The sequence below is a fragment of the Eumetopias jubatus genome, unplaced genomic scaffold (assembly GCF_037043125.1).
Source record: "Eumetopias jubatus isolate StellerSeaLion01/CBP00866 unplaced genomic scaffold, mEumJub1_p1.0 scaffold_11, whole genome shotgun sequence".
Taxonomy (NCBI): domain Eukaryota; kingdom Metazoa; phylum Chordata; class Mammalia; order Carnivora; family Otariidae; genus Eumetopias; species Eumetopias jubatus.
Window position 1 is genome coordinate 51,966,483 of NW_028274817.1, and position 21,216 is coordinate 51,987,698.

Sequence of the window (21,216 nt, forward strand, 5' to 3'; positions counted from 1 at the left end):
CAAATGGTTACTGTCCAATAATCTACACTACCACTTAAATATGTTATCAGCAAATACTAATTAATCACCCATTATGTGATAGGTTCTGTTCATGGCACAAAGCAGTATAAAACACACCTCTGGTCCTCAGGCAATGTATAATCTGAGGGAAAATAGAATATAACTTAGTAAACAATGAATTAATATATATAGGCAGTAATTGTTTAAGACTCACAGAAGAGAAAGAATCTTGCTAAGATTATTTTCTAAGGAAGATCTCACTATAAAAGTGGGATTTGCGGGGGCCTGTGCAGCGGCACGGTGGGATCTATATGGCTACCGAGGGGGATGTGGAGCTGGAGTTGGAGACTGAGAACAGCGGCCCAGAGCGGCCTCCCGAGAAGCCACGGAAGCATGACAGCAGTGCGGCAGACCTGGAGAGAGTCACCAACTACACGGAGGAGAAGGAGATCCAGAGTTCCAATCTGGAGACGGCCATGTCCATGATTGGAGACAGTCGGTCCCTGGAGCAGAAAGACAAACAGGAGCGGGAGAAGGAACTGGCCAAAGTCAGCTTTAAGAAGGAAGATCTGGAGCTGATAAGGACAGAGATGGAGATCTCAAGAGCAGCAGCAAAACAGAGCTTGAGGGAACACATGGGCAACATGTTAGAGGCTCTTATTGCCCTAACCAACTTATTTGTGCTTTCTCAGACCCACTCATAGATTATTTTATTTCAATAAAGTTGTAGCCTTTTTTTTTTTGCAGTTAAAAAAAAGTGGTATTTGGGCAAAATCTAGGTCAATTCATATGGGTCAGCTAGATGGAGGGTAATAATGTGACCTTGTAATTTCCAAAAGTACAAAGACAGGACTGTGCAAAGAGGACCCAAAGTAAAATCTTTTATTCTCCTTTATTTTTAATGTTTTTAATTTAATTTTTTTCAGGAATAGAGACATATGCACTATGAAACGAAAGAGAAGTCTGGAAAAGAAAGGTCAAACTAGATTTTAGAGATTTTTGAATGCAAGGCTGAGAAACTTCAGTTTAATCTTATAGCTGTTATAAATCCATGGAAGGCATTTAATCAGAAGTGTAATATGATTTAAGAGAAGCACATAGTGATGTGTGGTATCATGGGGAAGGAAAAAACTTAAAGCAAGGATGATAGCAAGTGTTGTACTATCATCCTTAGAGCAAGAAAAAGGGTACCCAGACCAGAGTTCAGCATTATAGAGGGAAAGTGTAATTAGAAACCCAGAGGATAGATATATTGAAGAATACGGGGGTGTTTCTGGCACTTGTGTTTCAGTACGGAGTGCTGAGCATCTCCTTCCATGACTAACACCTTTGAGTTCCAAGGAAATAATTTGCCAATTTTCTTGCCCTATTCCTTGAAAAAAAAATGAGGATGACATCTGGGAAGGTTATTTGACTATGCTTCTACCTTTATCAGAGATCTGAGCTGCAAAACTAGTTAGGTAACAGCAAAGACTTAGTCCTTTCTCTCAGGTGCTATAAATGACTAGTTTCTTACCCAGTGAGAAATTATTTCCCAGTAGTGCCTACAGTATGCTTTCTTGGTTCTTTTCATGATGCTAAAGGAATTAATGAATTAGCATGAAATTCACAAGAGTTGCACATTACAGCTGAAGAACATTTTGCAATATTAAACAATGCATATTCTTCAAAGTGTATACAGGCAGGTCCAGACATAGCATGCAAAAAGCATTGATATCAATTCTTTATTTTGGCAAGTAGTAGACAGTGAATGGTAGAATTATTAAATAGCTTTATTTATGTAAACTATTTGATATATTTAATTAAATTTTCCAAAAGAAATAAAAATTATAGCTTATTTAATTTTGAATTAATAATATACTAATTAAAATAAGCAATTTAATAGATAAATCAGAATAACTGAACAAATATTAAAAATAATTTTATTCGTTGTCTTACTTTTCATTTTTGCTTGTGAAAATCAAATTCTATATACTTTTTAAAAAATTTTATTTTATTTTATTATGTTATGTTAGTCACCATAGAGTACACCATTAGTTTTTGATGTAGTGTTCTATGATTCATTGTTTGCATATAACACCCAGTGCTCCATGCAATACATGCCCTCCTTAATACCATCACTGGGTTCACCCATCCCCCTACACCCCTCCCCTCTAGAACCCTCAGTTTGTTTCTCAGAGTCCATAGACTCTATGGTACGTCTCCCCCCCTGTTGTCCCCCCCTCTTCATTTTTCCCTTCCTTCTCCTAATGTCCTCCATGCTATTCCTTATGTTCCACAAATAAGTGAATTGGCTTTCTCTGCTTGACTTACTTCACTTAGCATAATCTCCTCCAGTCCCATCCATGTTGATGTAAAAGTTGAGTATTCATTCTTTCTGATGGCTGAATAATATTCCATTGTATATATGGACCACATCTTCTTTATTCATTCATCTGTTGAAGGGCATCTCGGCTCTTTCCACAGTATGGCTATTGTGGACATTGTTTCTATGAACACTGCGGTGCATATGGCCCTTCTTTCCACTACATCTGTGCCGTTGGGGTAAATACCCAGTAGTGCAATTGCTGGTTCTTGGGTAGCTCTATTTTTAATTTTTTGAGGCACCTCCACACTGTTTTCCAAAGTCGCTGTACTAATTTGCATTCCCACCAACAGTGTAAGAGGGTTCCCCTTTCTCCACAGCCTCTCCAACATTTGTTGTTTCTTGCCTTGTCAATTTTTGCCATTCTAACTGGTGTAAGGTGTTATCTCAATGTGGTTTTGATTTGAATTTCCCTGATGGCTAATGATGATGAACATTTTTTTTCATGTGTCTGTTAGCCATTTGTATGTCTTCTTTGGAGAAGTGTCTGTTCATGTCTTCTGCCCATTTCTTGACTTGATTTTTTCGTTTTTTGGGTGTTGAGTTTAAGAAGTTCTTTACAGATCTTGGCTATCAGCCCTTTGTCTGTAGTGTCATTTGCAAAAATCTTCTCCCATTCCGTGGGTTGCCTCTTAGTTTTGTTAACTGTTACCTTTGCTGAGCAGAAGGTTTTATCTTGATGAAGTCCCAAAAGTTCATTTTTGCTTTTGTTTCCCTTGCCTTTGGAGACTTGTCTTGAAAGAAGTTGCTGTGGCTGATGTCAAAGAGGTTACTGCCTATGATCTGCTCTAGAATTTTGATGGATTCCTATCTTACTTTGAGGTCTTTCATCCATTTTGAGTTTATCTTTGTGTCTGATGTAAGAGAATGGTCATGTTTCGTTCTTCTGTGTACAGCTGTCCAATTTTCCCACCACCATTTATTGAAGAGACTGTCTTTTTTTCCATTGCATATTTTTTCCCACTTTGTCAAAGATTATTTGACCGTAGAGTTGAGGGTCTATATCTGGGATCTCTATTCTGTTCCATTGATCTCTGTGTCTATTTTTATGCTAGTACCATGTTGTCTTGGTGATCATGGTTTTGTAATATAGCTTGAAATCAGGCAACATGATGCCCCCAGTTTTGTTTCTCTTTTTCAGCATTTCCTTGGCGATTCGGGGTCTTTTCTGATTCCATACAAATTTTAGGATTGTTTGTTCCAGCACTTTGAAAAATGTCATTGGAAATTCTATATACTTTTAATGTGGTTATATTTTATTCATTACCTTTGATTCTTTACTGTCATAGGACTCAACTTACATAAAAATCTTGATTATGAATTCCTTTTTTTAAAAACATTTTATTTTTAAATAATCTTTACACCAAATGTGGGGCTTGAACTTACAACTCTGAGATCAAGAGTTGAATGCTCTACTAATTGAGCCAGCCAGACACCCCTTGATTATGAATTTTTAATTATTGATTTTGCTGAAATGAAGGGAAGAAAAATTACCTTAAGGAATAAATATTATATACTAATTTATAATTGTTTTAAGGATTTTATTTATTTGTCAGAGAGAGAGAGAGAGAGCATGAGAGAGCACAAGCAGGGGGAGCTGCAGGCAGAGGGAGAAGCAGGCTTCCTTCTGAGCAAGGAGCCCCACGAGGGACTTGATCCCAGAACACTGAGATCATGACCTGAGCTAAAGGCAGACACTTAACCAAGTGAGCCACCCAGGCATCCCTCAATTTATAATTTTTATACTTTATCTTACTACTTATCTAACATTCCTGGTCCATGAAAAGATCACACAGACATATGCAATAATGATTAAATTCAGCTATCTTTTGTCTTAATTTTTGTCAAAATTAAGCCATATGGAAGTCAGAGTTTTACACATTTTTTTTGTATTTAGGAAAGTATACTGGTCAATGTAGAAGGACAGAATATATTTTTAAGCTTGATTAATAACTAGTAAATATTTAAATATATGATATGTGGGTCTCCATTCATACTCTTGTTCTAGGTTCCATGTTAGGAGTAAACCCGAGTGAGGACTCTTCTGCAATGAAAATTTCCATGTGTTTGTATGTGTTATGAATGTGTGAGGTTTTTTAAGATATAATTTAGTAAAATAAAGAACATAGATTTTAAATATACAGTTTAATGAGTTTTAACAAATATATACACTTGTGTACCCACTAAAAAAATCAATATATAAAACATATTCATCTCCCAGAAAGTCCCTTTGGGTATCTTTATTGACAATTAATTTACCAACTCCCATCACTATCAGAGACTATCATTGTTCTTGTCTCTATCACTATAGATTAGTTTTACTTTTGGAATTTTATATAAATGGGATCATGAAGAGGTACAGTTTTGTGTCTGGCTACTATCTATCCCTATAGTATTTTTTAGTTTTATCTGTTATTGTGTGCACCACTAATAAGTTTCTTTTTTGTTACTTGAAGTATTCCATTGTATGAATATACCACAATTTGTTTTCCATTCAGTTTGAGTTCTACTAGTTTAGGACTATCATAAATAATGTTGCTATAAACATTTTGCATTTACTGTTTTTGTAGGTGTATGTAAGTTTTTGTTTCTGTTGAGTGAATCCTTTGGAGAGGGTCATAGACATGTTTAACTTTATGAAAAAATGTCAAATTGTTTTTCAAAGTAATTATACAATTTTATAATTCTGTTAAGAGTGAATGGCGGCTCTAAATGCTCCACATCAATGCCAACATTGAGTAGGTTTTTTTGGGGGGGTTATTTAAATTCCAGTTAGTTAACATATAGTGTAGTATCAGTTTCAGGTGTACAATTTATTGATTCAACATTTAGACACAGCACCTGGTGTTCATCACAAGTGCAGTCCTTAATCCCCATCACCTATTTAACCCATCACACCACCCACCTCCTCTCTGGTAACTGTCAGTTTGTTCTCTAAGAGTCTGTTTCCTGGTTTTCCTCTCTTTTTTTTCCCCGCAATGATCATTTGTTTTGTGTCTGAAATTCCACATATGGGTGAAATCATATGGTATCTATCTTTCTTTGACTTATTTTGCTCAGCATAATACTCTCTAGCTCCATCCACGTTGTTGCAAATGGAAAGATGTCATTCTTTTTTCTATGGTGAGTAATATTTCATTGTATATATACCATGTCTCCTTTTCCCATTCATCAGTAGGTAGACATTTGACCTCTTTCTATAATTTGGCTATTGTTGATAATGATGCTATAAATATTGGGGTGCATGTAACCACTCAAATTAGTATTTTTGTATTCTTTGGTTAAATACCGAGTAGTGCCATTGCCTGATTGTATGGTAGTTCCAATTTTAACTTTTTAAGTAACCTCCATACTGTTCTCTAGAGTGGTTGTACCAGTTTGCATTCCCACTAACAATATAAAAGGGGTCCCCTTTTTCCACAACTTTGTTAATACCTATTATTTCTTGTATTGTTAGTTTTAGCCATTCTGACTGGTGTGAGGTGATATCTCATTACAGTTTTGGTTTGTAGTTCCTTGATGATGAGTGATGTTGAGCATCTTTTCATGTGTCTGATGGCTGGCTGTGTGTTTTCTTTGGAAAAATATCTATCCATATCTTCTTCCCATTTTTAAAATGGATTATTTGGTTTTAGGGCTGTTGAGTTTTATATTACTGAAAGCAATCCACACATTTAATGAAATTCCTATCAAAATACTAAGAGCATTTTTCTCAGAGTTAGAACAAACAATCCTAAAATTTCTATGGAACCACAAAACACTCTGGATAGCCAAAGCAATCTTGAAAAAGAAAAGCAAAGCTGGAGGCATCACAATTCCAGACTTCAAGTCAGATTACAAAGATGTAGTAATCAAGACAGTATGGTACTGGCACAAAAATGGGCACATAGATCAATGCAACAGAATAGAAAACCCATAAATGAATCCACAATTACATGGTAAATTAATCTTCAACAAATCAGAAAAGAATATCCAATGGAAAAAAAGACAGTCTCCAACAAATGGTGTTGGGAAAACTGGACAGCAACATGCGAAAGAATGAAATTGGACCACTTTCTTACACCATACACAAAAATAAATTAAAAATGGATCAAAGACCTAAATGTGAGACCTGAAACCATAAAAATCCTGGAGGAGAACACAAGCAGTAACCTCTTTGACATCAACCATAGCAACTTATTTCCAGGTATGTCTCTTGAGGCAAGGGAAACAAAAGCAAAAATAGACTATTGGGACTACATCAAAATAAAAAGCTTCTGCACAGTGAAAGAAACAATCAACAAAACTAAAAGACAACCTACTGAACTGGAGACGATATTTGCAAATGTCAAGGGCTAGTATCCAAAACCTATAAAGAACTTAATCAAACTCAACACCGAAAAAACAAAAACAGCAGTCAAGAAATGGCCAGAAGATATGAACAGACATTTCTCCAAAGAAGACAAACAAATGGCCAACAGACACTGTTGAATGCCTTTATAATGATAATTTTATATGAAATGCTTAGCTTTGTATATGTTTAATATAAATGTTGTAACAGTTTTGAAGTGCATCCATGCTGTAGCATGTATTAGTACTTCATTCCTTTGTATTGTTGAGTGATTGTCCAATATATTTTTTATAGTGTATGCGAATTCATATGGTATACATGGGTATACTATATATTATTTATCAATTCATAAGTGGCTAGACATATGGGTTGTTTCCACTTCTTGTACATTATAAATGATCTTGCTGCGGTTATTCATGTATAAGTTTGTTATTAACTTAAGTGTTCAAATCTCTCATTTAGATACCCAAAGAGTGGGATTAGTGAGTTGTATGGTAACACTATGCTTAACATTTTGAGTAATTGTCAGTCTGTTTTCCAAAGTGGTTGTACCATGTTATATCTAACCTTATGTATAAGTGAAGTAGTTGACTAATTATTTACATGGAATTATTTTCTACTGAAATAATTTTATCCTTATGATCTCAGATAATATCTTAAATTATATTTTTAGGATTTATTCCATTTGTTTAGGTATTGTCTTTTGCTAAAATGCAAAAGTCTGTGTTGGCAGGCAACATAATAAGCCTCTATTTCCCAAAGTGATTTTGTCTTTGTTTTCTTTTGATTTTTGTTTTTGGAACACTAGTTTCATAAACTGTCAATTGTTATTCTATGAAAAATGGCAAAAAAGTTTGGGAAACAGTAATTTAAATAAAATTAAACAATTTTTCCCTTGGGGTCTTCTCAGACTCTCTAGTAATCTAATGTGCATTGTAATACTTAAAGAAATTAGAATATGTAGTATTTCCAAACCCTATTTGACCACGAACCCTAATTAAAATAAATAGTAAAAGACACTATAGTTTGTACTTCTGAATATAGTTTTGGAAATTCTTTACAATATAATATAATTTCTCACTGATAGAAATCTGAGGAAAGGCTGCTAAATGAAGCACAAAACATTTACGTTTTGATAGATGGGTCAGAGGGCAAGAAAGAGAGAGGAGGAGAGATCAGAATTTCTACAATAAAATCATGGAGCACTAACAGGTCTGGCTTTGGTTTGTAAAATTGGCCTGGATTGAGTGGCCAGTAGAGAAGAGGGGCACCGGATGACACATGGGAAAATATCAATTATACCTTTTCAAACTGTAATTTTCATGATATCAGACAACTAGTATGGATGTTTGATTAGTAGCCTTTGGATTTATGTACATTTTTACAGCTCTTCAATATTTAGAAATATTCCTCAATGTGAGACAGGAATCCATCAAAGTCCTAGAGAAGAACATAAGCAGCAACCTCTTTGACATCAACCACAGCAACTTCTTTCAACCTCTCCAAAGGCTAGTGAAACAAAAGCAAAAATGAACTTTTGGGACTTCATGAAGATAAAAAGCTTCTGCACAGCAAAGGAAACAGTCAACAAAACAAAGAAGCAACCCACAGAATGGGAGAAGATATTTGCAAATGACACTACAGATAAAGGGCTGGTATCCAAGATCTATAAAGAACTTCTCAAACTCAATACTCAAAAAACAAATAATCAAGTCAAAAAATGGGCAGAAGACATGAAAAGACACTTCTCTGGAGAACACATACAAGTGGCTAACAGACATATGAAAAAATGTTCATCATCATTAGCCATCAGGGAAATTCAAATCAAAACCACATTGAGGGGCGCCTGGGTGGCTCAGTCGTTAAGCGTCTGCCTTCAGCTCAGGTCATGATCCCAGGGTCCTGGGATCAAGCCCTGCATCAGGCTCCCTGCTCTGCGGAGAGCCTGCTTCTCCCTCTCCCACTCCCCCTGCTGTGTTCTCTCTCTCGCTGTGCCTCTCTCTCTGTCAAATAAATAAATAAAACCTTAAAAAAAAAAACAAAGAAAAACCAAAACCACATTGAGATAACACCTTACACCAGTTAGAATGGCAAAAATTGACAAGGCAAGAACCAACAAATGTTGGAGAGGCTGTGGAGAAAGGGGAACCCTCTTACGCTGTTGGTGGGAATGCAAGTTGGTACAGGTACTTTGGAAAACAGTGTGGAGGTGCCTCAAAAAATTAAAAATAGAGTACCCTATGACCCAGCAATTGCACTCCTGGGTATTTACCCCAAAGACATAGATGTAGTGAAAAGAAGGGCCACATGCACCCCAATGTTCATAGCAACAATGTCCGCAATAGCCGAACTGTAGAAAGAGCTGAGATGCCTTTCAACAGATGAATGGATGAAGAAGATGTGATCCATATATACAATGGAATATTACTCAGCCATCAGAAAGGATGAATACCCAACTTTTACATCAACATGGACTGCACTGAAGGAGATTATGCTAAATGCAATAAGTCAAGCAGAGAAAGTCAATTATCATATGGTTTCACTTATCTGTGGAACATAAGGGATAGCATGGAGGACATTAGGAGAAGGAAGGGAAAAATGAAGGGGGTAATCAGACAGAGAGATGAACCATGAGAGACTATGGACTCTGAGAAGCAAACTGAAGGTTTTAGAGGAGAGGGGAGTGGGGGGATGGGTTTGACCAGTAATGGGTATTAAGGAGGGCATGTACTGCTTGGAGCACTGGGTGTTATATGAAAATAATGAATCGTGGATCACTACATCAAAAACTAATGATGTATTGTATGGTGACTAACGTAACATAATAAAATAAAATTAAAAAAATAGAAATGTTCCTGTTGCAGTGACATTCACCACGTATATTCTTTCTGATCGGTAAAATTGACATGGAAATAATTCATATTAGGGTACAAAAATTCTATTTCTAATCAATGAAACCATCACTCTTTTAGTAATTCAGCCTTAAAAGTTTGAAATCATTTATGGCATTTATGTTTCCTTTGCCCCCTATTATAACTATCGCTAAACTTGCTTCATTGATTTTCTTACATTCTGTCTACAATTCTAGCTCAGAACTCTCATCTCCCCATTCAAAACCATTCTTCACATTATGGTCTGTTTCATATTCATTAAAAGCCTTTTCTCCCCATCTATAACAATCCCTTACTCAAAGCTCTTTCATGAATATAATATCCAAACTCTTTGAGATGGTATTCAAAGACTTCCGTTTTGTAGCCCATGCATACTTTTCCAATCCTGTATTCCAGTCTCCCAAATAGGATCCCTATGCTACTGTCAGTGATTTACAATCAACAGGGTATAAGCACACTCTTCTTACTTATTTTCTTCTTTCCCTCTTCACCTATCTAAAATCACACCATTTTTCAATACTCAGAACAAACACTATTGCTACAAAGTCTTTCAACAATATCAACAAATAGTAATATTTACCTCTTCTGGATTAATTGAGCATTACTTTCTATACCACAGATTTGGGACCCATATGTCTTGCTTGTTTGTACCTTATCTCATCACACAGATGGTAAGCTTCTTGAAAGTAGCAATTATACCTTATACTTATTTAAATCTCCTAAAACTCAGAAAAAGCTTTTAAAGAACTAAAGCTTTGTAAAGAAATAAAATTTTTTATAAATAAAAGTGCTTCAGGTGACCACATCTTGATCTCTGAACACAAAATTAAGCATAATAAAAGAACTCTATTTTTTTCTTTCCTTAAAAAAATTAAGCATTTGGAGCACCTGGGGTGGCTCAGATGGTTGAGCATCTGCCTTTGTCTCAGGTCATAATCTCAGGGTCCTGGGATCGAGCCCTGCCTTGGGTTCCCTGCTCAGCAGGAAGCCTGCTTCTCCCTCTCCCTCTATTGCTCCCCCTGCTTGTACTCTCTCACTCTTTCTGTCAAATAAATAAATAAAATCTTTAAAAAAATTAAACATTTCTCTGTACTCTATTTTTCTATTAGTACTTGAAATTGCATCTATTTTCTCCCTAAAATATCATCTACATGTATGATGTTGCATCCATGCCAAAGCCCCTGATTAATAATTAATAAATTCTAATTTTTATCAGGGACTTCTTCTGACTAAAAAATTATAAGGAAATATCATTATTTGTTGAATTTTTAAAGAGAATGTAATGCTTTCATGGCATAGCATCTCCCAAACTTGGCACTTCACTATCTCTGAGAACTTCATATTTCTCTAACTGCCAAATGAGTGATTCATATTTGTAATAAGCAGAAATTTTATTCTCTTTTGGGTGAGAGAGGAACTTGTGGGGTTTCTTTTTCTTTGATGATCTATTTTTTTTAATCAAAAGCACCTTAAAAGTATTGCCTTGATTTCCTTATTGACTAATTATAATTTGAAAGTGTTTTGACACAGTTTATGGTACAGGTTCTGGTTGTTGATGTCTAGTATAGCAAACTTGTCCTTTCTTTTTCATTTTCTTTAAAGCAAAATATATTGGAAAATTCCAGAATTTGTAGTGCTAATATGAAACATGTGTCTTCCAGCAAAACTCCAAGGAAAATTAACAGGCAAACTGTTGTTGTGGTGGTGGTGATGGTGGTGGTGGTGGTGGTGTGTGGGTGGCGGGGGTGGGGTGGGGTGGGGAGGAATGTGAAGGAAGAAGACTACGACCTGAGCTTCCTTTGAAAAGCACAAGAACAGTTCATCATTAATATGCATATGAGACAACATCATTGTAGTTGCCCGGAAAGAGTAAGAGGGAGTCAGATAATGAAAAGGACTCTGATGCTCCAGTGAACTAAGTTGAACCTTAAAACTGCTACTTAAATTTAATTTCCCTCTCACATTATATATATATTTTCAATGGAATACATAGAGGCAGTATTAATTGGCCACTCAAAGAGTTTGGGGATATAGAATGGTAAAGGCTGAAGTAAATGTTTTATAGGGTTATTTGAAATCTTATAAATGATAGGGTATCTCTGAGGACAACCCCTCTCAATATACATTTATAACTCTAACTCCAAATATTTTATCCTATTGAAGGGAATGCCTGGTTACCGTGACAATTCAAGACAATGCTTAAAATTTCCTGTAATAGCAATATGAAACAGAAATGAGTTCAGAAGTTTGGGGTGAAATAAAATTTCGCTCCATGGTTTTCAATGCTGAATACAAAAATATCACACAGTGGGATGAGAGGGTCCCTCTGGCTAAATGCCTTCCCTGGTAAACACAAAGGATACTCTATGAATCAAAGTTGAGGGGTAAGAAAGATGAATGCATATGCTTTTTTGGAAACACCAGATCATTTAAGTGTGAGAAAAGTGTAATGGAAGAAATTGGTCCAGAAATTCTAACATTTTATTGCTCAAAAATGAAATTTGCACATGATATTACATGTTTTTAATGCTATTAAATAGCTATTTTTTAAGTACTATAAACTTATGTATTAAGACTAATGAATTTTTTGGGGTTGTCTCAGTCTGTTAAGTGTCTGACTCTTGAGTTTTGGCTCAGGTCATGATCTTGGGGTTGTGAAATTGAGCCCCACACTGGGCTCTGTGCTGGGCCTGGAGCCTGCTTATGATTCTCTTTCTCCCTCTCCCTCTGCCCCTCCCCTTCCCTGCTCAAGCTCTCTCTCTCAAAAAAAAAAAGACTAATGCATTTTTTTGCTTACTTTATATAATATGATAGACTATTAATTCATCTATTCAACAAGCACTCATCAATTTTGTACTAAGAATCTCTTGTGTCCAGGGTCCTGAGCAAGAGGATATATGAAGTTGATAAAGTTCCAATGACTAAAAATTGGAGTTCACAGTGTGCAGTGGAGGAGAAGATATATAAATAAATAACAATAACAGTGCAATAGATGTTATAATGGAATATTGTATAAAGTTTTCCAGAAACACAGAAGAAATAATGTTATTCTCTCTGGAAGAATTAGGAAAAGCTTCGCATTAAAAATATTTGAGTTGGACCTTAAGTAATAAATAGAGATTTTGCCTGGTGAGAAAAGGGGGACAGATCTACCTAGCCAAATAATATTATGCAAAAACAAAGAAATCACAGAAACCTGAAAAAAATGAGGTAACAAAGGAAGCATGAAAAGATGCAACTGAAGTGTTGGAAATCTGATTACAACCATTGAAGAGTTCTAGTAATAAGTGGACCCCAAAACTTGCTAATTATTAAAAAAAATCTCCTTGTGCTTTGTAAAAATACAGATTACATGATCCTAGTCCTGGAAATTTGTATTCAAAAGATCTGGGATAAAAGGAATCTTTTTAAAGCTGGTTTCCAAGTTATTATAGTGATTAACCATGTTTGGGAAACTATATTCTAAAGTGGTACTTAAGTTTTAATGTATATAAGAATTATTTGGAGACCTTGTAAAAATGCAGATTCTGATTCTGTTGGTCTAGGGTGGGATTTAATATTGCGCATTTAGGTTTTTTTTTTAAAGATTTTATTTATTTATTTGAGAGAGAGAATGAGAGATAGAAAGCACGAGAGGGAAGAGGGTCAGAGGGAGAAGCAGACTCCCTATTGAGCAGGAAGCCTGATGTGGGACTCGATCCCGGGACTCCAGGATCATGACCTGAGCCGAAGGCAGTCGCTTAACCAACTGAGCCACCCAGGCGCCCCGTGCATTTAGGTTTCTAACAAGCTCCCAGGTCATGACATTGCCACTGGCCCATGGACTACACATAGAATAACAGTGTTCTAAGACATACTAAGGAGATAAGAAAAATACTGAGCCATAAACATTTTTAAGTAATAACATGTCCAGATTTCTTTTAGAAATTTCACTCTGGCACTATTACACACAATGAATTTTTGTGTTGGACAATAGTAGAATTAGGGAAGAATGAGTATAAGGCTATTGTCACAGTTTGGATGAGAAGCAATAATGGAGTAAATTATAGAATTGGTAATAATAATGGAAAAGAGGATGTATTATAGAAATAATTCTCAGGAGACTCACAGGAAGTTTTAACTGGATAGTGTGTGGGTAAGCATGATGATGAAAAGGGATAAATCTCCTGTGGCAACTTATACCTTTAGATGAAGATACAAGAAAATAAATTCTTTAGAAAAAAAGTAATTCTTTAAAACATATTGCATTTATATTAGTCAGGGTTCTCCAGAGAAACAAAACCAATAGTGTTTGTGTGTATATATATATAGGGAGAGATTTATTTTTTAAATTTTTTTAAGATTTTTTATTTGTTCATTTTTGTGAGAGAGAGTGAGAGAAAGAGGTGTAGGTGCTGGACATACAGTAATGGGCAAACAAGCCAAGCACCCTGCCTTCATGGGCTTGTGCCCCAGCAGAGACCTGCAGTAAACAATATATGTAAGTTTTTAAAGATTTTATTTGTTTATTTGAGAGAGAGAGAACGAGTGGGGAGAGGGGCAGAGGGAGAAGCAGACTCTCTGTTGAGCAGGAAGCTGGATGTGGGACTTGATACCAGGACCCAGGGATCATGACCCATGCCAAAGGCATATGCTCAACCGGCTGAGCCACCCAGGTGCCCTGGGAAAGATTTATTTTAAGAAATTGGCTCAGGTGATTGTGGTGGCTTGATGGGGTGTGTCAGCAAGCTGGAGACTAAGGGAAGAGTTGCAATCTGAGTCCAAAGGTAGTCTGCTGGCAGAAATCTTTCTTGCTCAGGGGAGGTCAATCTTTGCTCTATTTAGGCCTTCCACTGACTGGATGAGTCCTACCCACATTAAGCTCACCTACACAATCTAAATGTGTAATAATATGATATTTAAAGGTAAATAAATAATAGCGACCAATTTAATGGAAAATATGTGGCCATTAAATATGATGTGTTGGAACATGAGCTTTCAATCTGCTCTGTGAAGATTTAGAGATTCCTCAACAAGATTTAAAAGGTTTCCCATAGAGGGGTGAATACAAGTTGTTAGGCCCCTCAAATTTCCATGCAACAGTTCAAACACATCACTCCTGTTTACAGATTGGTCTGTTTTGAGACTTCTTAAATACATGAATGTTTCCAAAGCCTAAATTTCCCCCATGTTTTAATAACCAAGGACAGATGGCTGTGGGAAGGTGGCAGTGGAGTTAAAAAGACCCTAGGTTTATCTCGACCCACAAACATTAGGATAAAATCATCCTAAATACATCAGAAATCAACCTGAACAAGGAACAAGTAACAAGACAGGGGTGCCACTCTCACCACAGTAATTTAACATAGTCCTGGAAGTTTTAGCCATAGCCATCAGACAACAAAAAGAAATAAAAGTCATCCAGGATGATATTAGCTCTGGGTCTTTCCTATATGGCCTTTATGATGTTGAGGTATGTTCCCTCTATTCCTACTTTATTGAGGGTTTTTACCAAGAATGGATGCTATATTTTGCCAAATGCTTTTTCTGTATCTATTGAGAGAATCATATGGTTCTTATCTTTTTTTAATTAATATGGTTGCTGTATCACATTGATTGATTTGTGAATATTGAACAAACCTTACAACTCAGAAATAAATCCCATTTGATCATGGTGAATGGTGCTTTTAATGTACTGTTGGATTCAATTTTCTAGTATTTTGTTGAGAATTTTTGCATCCATGTTCGTCAGGGATATTAGCCTATAGTTATCTTCGTTCGTGGAATCATTAGTTTTGGGATGAAGGTAATGCTGACCTCAAAGAATGAGTTGGAAGTTTTCTTTCCATTTCTAGTTTTTGGAACAGTTTGAGAAGAATAGGTATTAACTCTTCTTTAAATGTTTGATAGAATTCCCCTGTGAAGCCATATCACCCTGAACTTTTGTTTGTTGGGAGATTTTTTTTTATTATTACTGATTGAATTTCTTAGCTCGTTATCAGTCTGTTCAAATCTTCTATTTCTTCTTTTTTCAGTTTTGGTAGTTTATATCTTTCTAGGAATTCATCCATTTCTTCCAGATTGCCCAATTCATTGGCATAAGATTTTTCATAATAGTCTAATTGTATTTCTGTGATGTTGGTTGTGATCTCTCCTCTCCCATTTACGATTTTATTTATTTGGGTCCTTTCCCTTTTATTTTTGATAAGTCTGGATAGGGTTTTATCAATTTTTAATTTCTTTTTTTTAAAGAACCAGCTCCTGGTTTCTTTGATCTGTTCCACTGTTTTTTGTTTTGTTTTGTTTCTATACCATTTATTTCTTTTTTTTTTAAGATTTTATTTATTTGAGAGAGAGAATGAGATAGAGCATGAGAGGGGGGAGGGTCCGAGGGAGAAGCAGACTCCCTGCTGAGCAGGGAGCCCGATGCGGGACTTGATCCTGGGACTCCAGGAGCATGACCTGAGCTGAAGGCAGTCGCTTAACCAACTGAGCCACCCAGGAGCCCTCTATACCATTTATTTCTACTGTGATCTTTATTATTTCCTTTCTCCTGCTGGCTTTAGGTTTCATTTGTTGTTCTTTTTCTTGTTTATCTAGGTGTAAGGTTAGGTTACATATTTGAGATTTTTCTTGCTTCTTGAGATAGGCCTGTATTGCTATATACTTCCTTCTTCTTCTTCTTCTTCTTCTTCTTCTTCTTCTTCTTCTTCTTCTTCTTCTTCTTCTTCTTCTTCTTCTTCTTCTTCTTCTTCTTCTTCTTCTTCTTCTTCTTCTTCTTCTTCTTCTTCTTCTTCTTTCTTCTTCTTCTTCTCTTCTTTTTGAGTAAAGCGATAGAAGTTTATTAAGTGAAGATATAGAAAAAGCTATCAGAGTGAGAGGGGTCTCAACAGGGTTGCCAATGAGGGCCTTTAGGGTTGGTCTTTTATAGAAAGTTAACCAGGGAACTTAAATCCTTTTAACATTTCTACTGATACCAGCATTGAGCAAGGACTAGAGATAATGCCACCTTCAATGGCTTACTTCCTTTTTAGGGTCTGGTTATTCTTTGTTGGTCACAGGGGATTATCATAAAAGACATCCACCCCCCATGCCTAGGGCAGGGTGGTCCTAGGGCAGGGTGGTCTGGTTTATTCCCTTATCTCTGGTTTTCCTACACCTTCACATTTTTGGGATTTCTGTGAGCCTGATCACATAACCCCCTATCTCTCCCTACCTAGTCCCACCTGTCCCTTACTCATTCCTCTCCCTGGAATAGTAACCTTAACTATCCTTAGGGAATGGGATGATGACTGCTCTGCTTGCTTCCTGCTGAAATGGGGTAGCAAGCTGTGTGGCAGTTAGAATGTATCCAGGGGTCAGTCCAGGGGCTTGTGGTATGGCTCCAGCAAGTCATGATGGGCAGCAAATGGTATATGCATCAGCACATGCAAAAGAATGAACATAAAACAAGTATTAGGCCCAAAATTATGATCACATCCCTTAGATAAGATCCCCAGTTACCAATTTTGTCACATGGATCAGTGGATATCTTGATCTTATTTAATTGATTACAAATGTCCCCCATTAATTGGGACACCTTGCAGGAGTTAACTGTAATGTTAAAACAACACATGTGAGGAAATTTTTCACACCCCAAAGGGTGTAGCAGTAGTTGACAGTCTCAAGAATTCCTTCTTTGACTTCATTTAATTCTTGGTTGAGTGCATCCAGTGCTTGGGAAGTATCATTTAGAGCTCTGCTGAACAAGCATACTGTTTTGCCTATTCTATATTGCAGTCCTAACGTAAGTCCTGGAAGTCCCATAGTGAGCTTTGAGACTCTTTTTACCATGAGGGCTGTTGGATGCTTGGTTAAAGACTTTGCAATTGTGGGTCAGTCAAGGTGGCTTCTAGGATAAAAGACTATCAGAGATGAAACCATCAAGAAGCCCTTTTTGTTTGAGGTCCAGTCTTAATAATATCCTAATTGATCCAGGAATCACTGGCAAATGAGAGAAGACTTGTCTCAGGACATAAGTGCACCCCCAAGGGCATCATCCAATCTAATCATAAAGAAAGTAGGGCCATCCATTATCTCCATGGGGTACACTCTGGCTTTTAAAGAGCAATTTTGTCATCCCAGCCACATAGAATTGGTCAAGGTGATAGCTGAGTTATACGCTTGTGGGGGAAATCTATCCCATTTTCCAGTTTTTCAAGTAATCATGTGTCCATGGTGTCCTGTTACCCCACAGAATAACAAACAAGGAAATTTTCTACACATGAGCTATTGTGTTTACCTCAAGTTGCCTAGCTTAGGCAAACAACATTCAAAGACAATCAGAACTAAAATTTAGCATCCACAAAGGTGTGTTATTGAAACATAATTTCTCTCTATAATAACCTTCATTTCCAGAGATAGGCAAATAAGGCTAATTTGTTTGAAAAACAAGTCCAGTTTCAACAAATGGCATAATTATTTACATAAGCTCAGTAAGAATAATGATTAATTGTATGATCTTTTAGAATCTGCTTTGCTGGAACTTTTATAAGGAATCTCTAGGTTGAACTCTTAGTAGTCTCTCCAGGCCATAAGCCAAGCCAAGTACTTGCCATCAGACATACCTGCAATACCTGTAGATTTGGGTGGATTCCTCTTCACTGAGGTCCCCAAAGTATCCTGAGGTTCCTGCACCTGCCAAGAAGTGACATTCTTGATTCATCTGGTGAGGCTGCTGGGAACTCCTTCGGTGGAAGTGATCCTGGGTTTTGGCACCAAAATGATGCGGGAGAGTGAGGTTCTTGTCTCATGGAGTCGAAGAATGAATCTTGCAGACAATGGAGAGTGAGTAAAGTCATAGAAGTTTATTAAGTGAAGATGTAGAAAAAGCTCTCCAGAGTGAGAGGGGTCCTGGCAGGGTTGCCCTCTTAGGACCACTTTTGCTGCATCCCCAAAGTTTTCGACCATTTTGTTTGCATTTTCATTTTTTTCCATGTATATTTTTTAAATTTCTTCTTTGATTTCCTGGTTGACCTGTTCATTCTTTAGTAGCATGTTCTTTAACCTCCATGTATTTGTGGTTTTTCCAAATTTTTTCTTGTGGTTGACTTCAACTTTCATAGTGTTATGGTTGGAAAATATGCATGGTCTGATCTCAATCTTTTGTATTTGCTGAGGCCTGATTTGTGACCCAGTATGTGATCTATTCTGGAGAAAGTCCCATGTGCACTTGAAAAGAATGTATATTCTTGTGCTTTAGAATGAATGGTTCTGAATATATCTGTGAAATCCATCTGGTCCAATGTGTCATTCAAAGCCATTGTGTACTTGTTGATTTTCTGCTTAGTTGATCTGTCCATTGATGTAAGTGGGATGTTAAACTCCCCTACTATTGTTGTATTATTATCTATGAGTTCTTTTATGTTTGTTTGTTCCTAATTGTTTTATACATTTGGGTGCTCCCATGTTGGGGGTATAAATATTTATAATTGTTAGATCGTCTTGTTGGATACTTCCTTTTATTATGATATAGTACTACCTTCTCCATCTCTTATTGCAGTCTTTGGTTTAAAATCTATTTTTTCTGACAAAAGTTTTACTACTCTGACTTTCATTTGACATCCATTTGCATGATAAATGTTTCTCCATCTCCTCAGTTTCAATCTGCGTGTCTTTGGGTCTAAAATGAGTCTCCTGTAGGCAGCATAAAATGGGTCTTGTTTTCTATCCATTCTGACACCCTATGTCTTTTTATTGGAATATTTCATCCATTTACATTCAGAGTAATTATTGATAGATATGAATTTAGTGCCATTTTATTAGTTGTTTTGTCCTTGTTTCTGGAGATTTTCTGTTCCTTTCTAGTCTTCGTGACTTTTGGTCTTTCCAACTCAAAGAGTCCACTTTAATATTTATTGCAGGGCTATGAACTACTTTAGTTTTTCTTTGTTTGGGAAAATCTTTATCTCTCCTTCCATTCTAAATTATAGCTTTGCTGGTTAGAGTATTCTCAGCTGCAGATTTTTCCCATTCAGCACATTGAATATATCATGCCACCCTCTTCTTGTTTGCTAAGTTTCTGTGAAGTGATCTGCTGTTAAACTTATCTGTTTTCCCTTGTAAGTTAGGGACTTCTTTTGTCTTGCTGCTTTTATGAATTTTTCTTTATATTGTTTTAAATTTAAGGAGGGCATGCGTTGTGATGAGCACGGGGTGTTATATGCAACTAATGAATCACTGAATACTGCATCAAAAACTAATGATGTACTACTATACAGTGGTTAACTGAACATAGTAAAAAAAAAGAAAATAATACATTTAACTCTGACATGTCTTGGTGTTGTCCTGTTTTGTTGATTTTGTTAGGAGTTCTCTGTGCCTTCTGGATCTGGATGTCTGTTTCCATCCCCAGATTAAGGAAGTTTTCAGCTATGATTTCCTCAAATAAACCTTCTGACCCCTTTTCCCTCTTTTCTGCTTCTGGGTCTCCTATGACATGAATATTATTATACTTTATGGAGGAAATGAGTTCCCTAAGTGTACATTTGTCATCTAATATTTTTCTTTCCCTCTTCTTTTCAACTTTATTATTTTCTGTAATTTTAGTTTCTATATCACTTATTGGTTTCTCTGTTTCCTCCATCTTTTTGGTCCTTACATCCAGTCAGTTTTGAATCTCAGTTATGGCAATTTTCACTTTCCCTGTCTAGTTTTTAGGTCTTTTATCTCTGTGATAAGGGACTCCTTGGTGTTTTCTATGCTTTTGTCAAGCCCAGCTGGCATCCTTATGATTGTTGCTTCAAATTCTGGATCATGCATATTACTTATATCTGTTTCAATTAGATCCTTGGCTGTGACCTTTTCTTATTCTTTCTTTTGGGATGAATTCCTCTGTCTTGGTATTTTGTCAAGGTGTCTATCTTCTTCTGTGTATTAGGAAAGCCTATTATGTTTCCTCCTCTTGAGAGTAGGGGCTTTATGAAGAAGAGGTCATATAATGTCCATGGCCTGGCACTTCAGGAACTGTCTCTGGTATATGCTGTGTGAACTCTGCTGCTGTTTTTGCTGCTCTTTCCCTTAGGTCAGTCTTCTGCAGAATTTCTCCTTGCCTATAGTGGGGGAGTATTTGGACCTTGGCCAGAATATGGTGAGTTTTAACTAGGTGTGCTCTGGCCGTCTTGTTAAAAGAGACTTGCTGTGGGGGAGGAGCAAGATGGTGGAGGAGTAGGAGACCTAAATTTCATCTGGTCCCAGGAATTCAGCTAGATAGGGATCAAACCATTCTGAACACCTACGAACTCAACAGGAGATAGAAGAAAAGAATAGCAACAACTCTCTGAACACAAAAGTGACCACTTTCTGGAAGGTAGGACATGCGGAGAAGTGAATCCGTGGCAATATTTGGGAAGATAGATGGTGGGGGAAGGGGCCTCCATCAGCCGCTACTGGCAAGTGATAGAGCAGCAGAGCACAAAATTGGAAATTTTAGAAGCTGGCTCTGCTGAGGGACATCGCTCCAGTGGCTAAGTAGGGGGTAGACTCTCGTTTGGACAGTGTGGTCTCAGGAACCTCGGGGTCACAGAAAGACTGGGGGTGACTGAGTGTGGCAGAGCTCCCAGGTATCAGAACAGGGAAGCCGGTTGCAGAGACGGAGCCAAGGAGTGGAGTCT

At 36.8% G+C, this 21,216-nt stretch overlaps 1 pseudogene; it reads left to right on the forward strand.

Moving 5' to 3' along the window:
• The first annotated feature begins 293 nt into the window (after window positions 1-293).
• LOC114207467 (huntingtin-interacting protein K pseudogene) lies at window positions 294-704 on the forward strand (annotated as a pseudogene).
• Window positions 705-21,216: the final 20,512 nt, after the last annotated feature.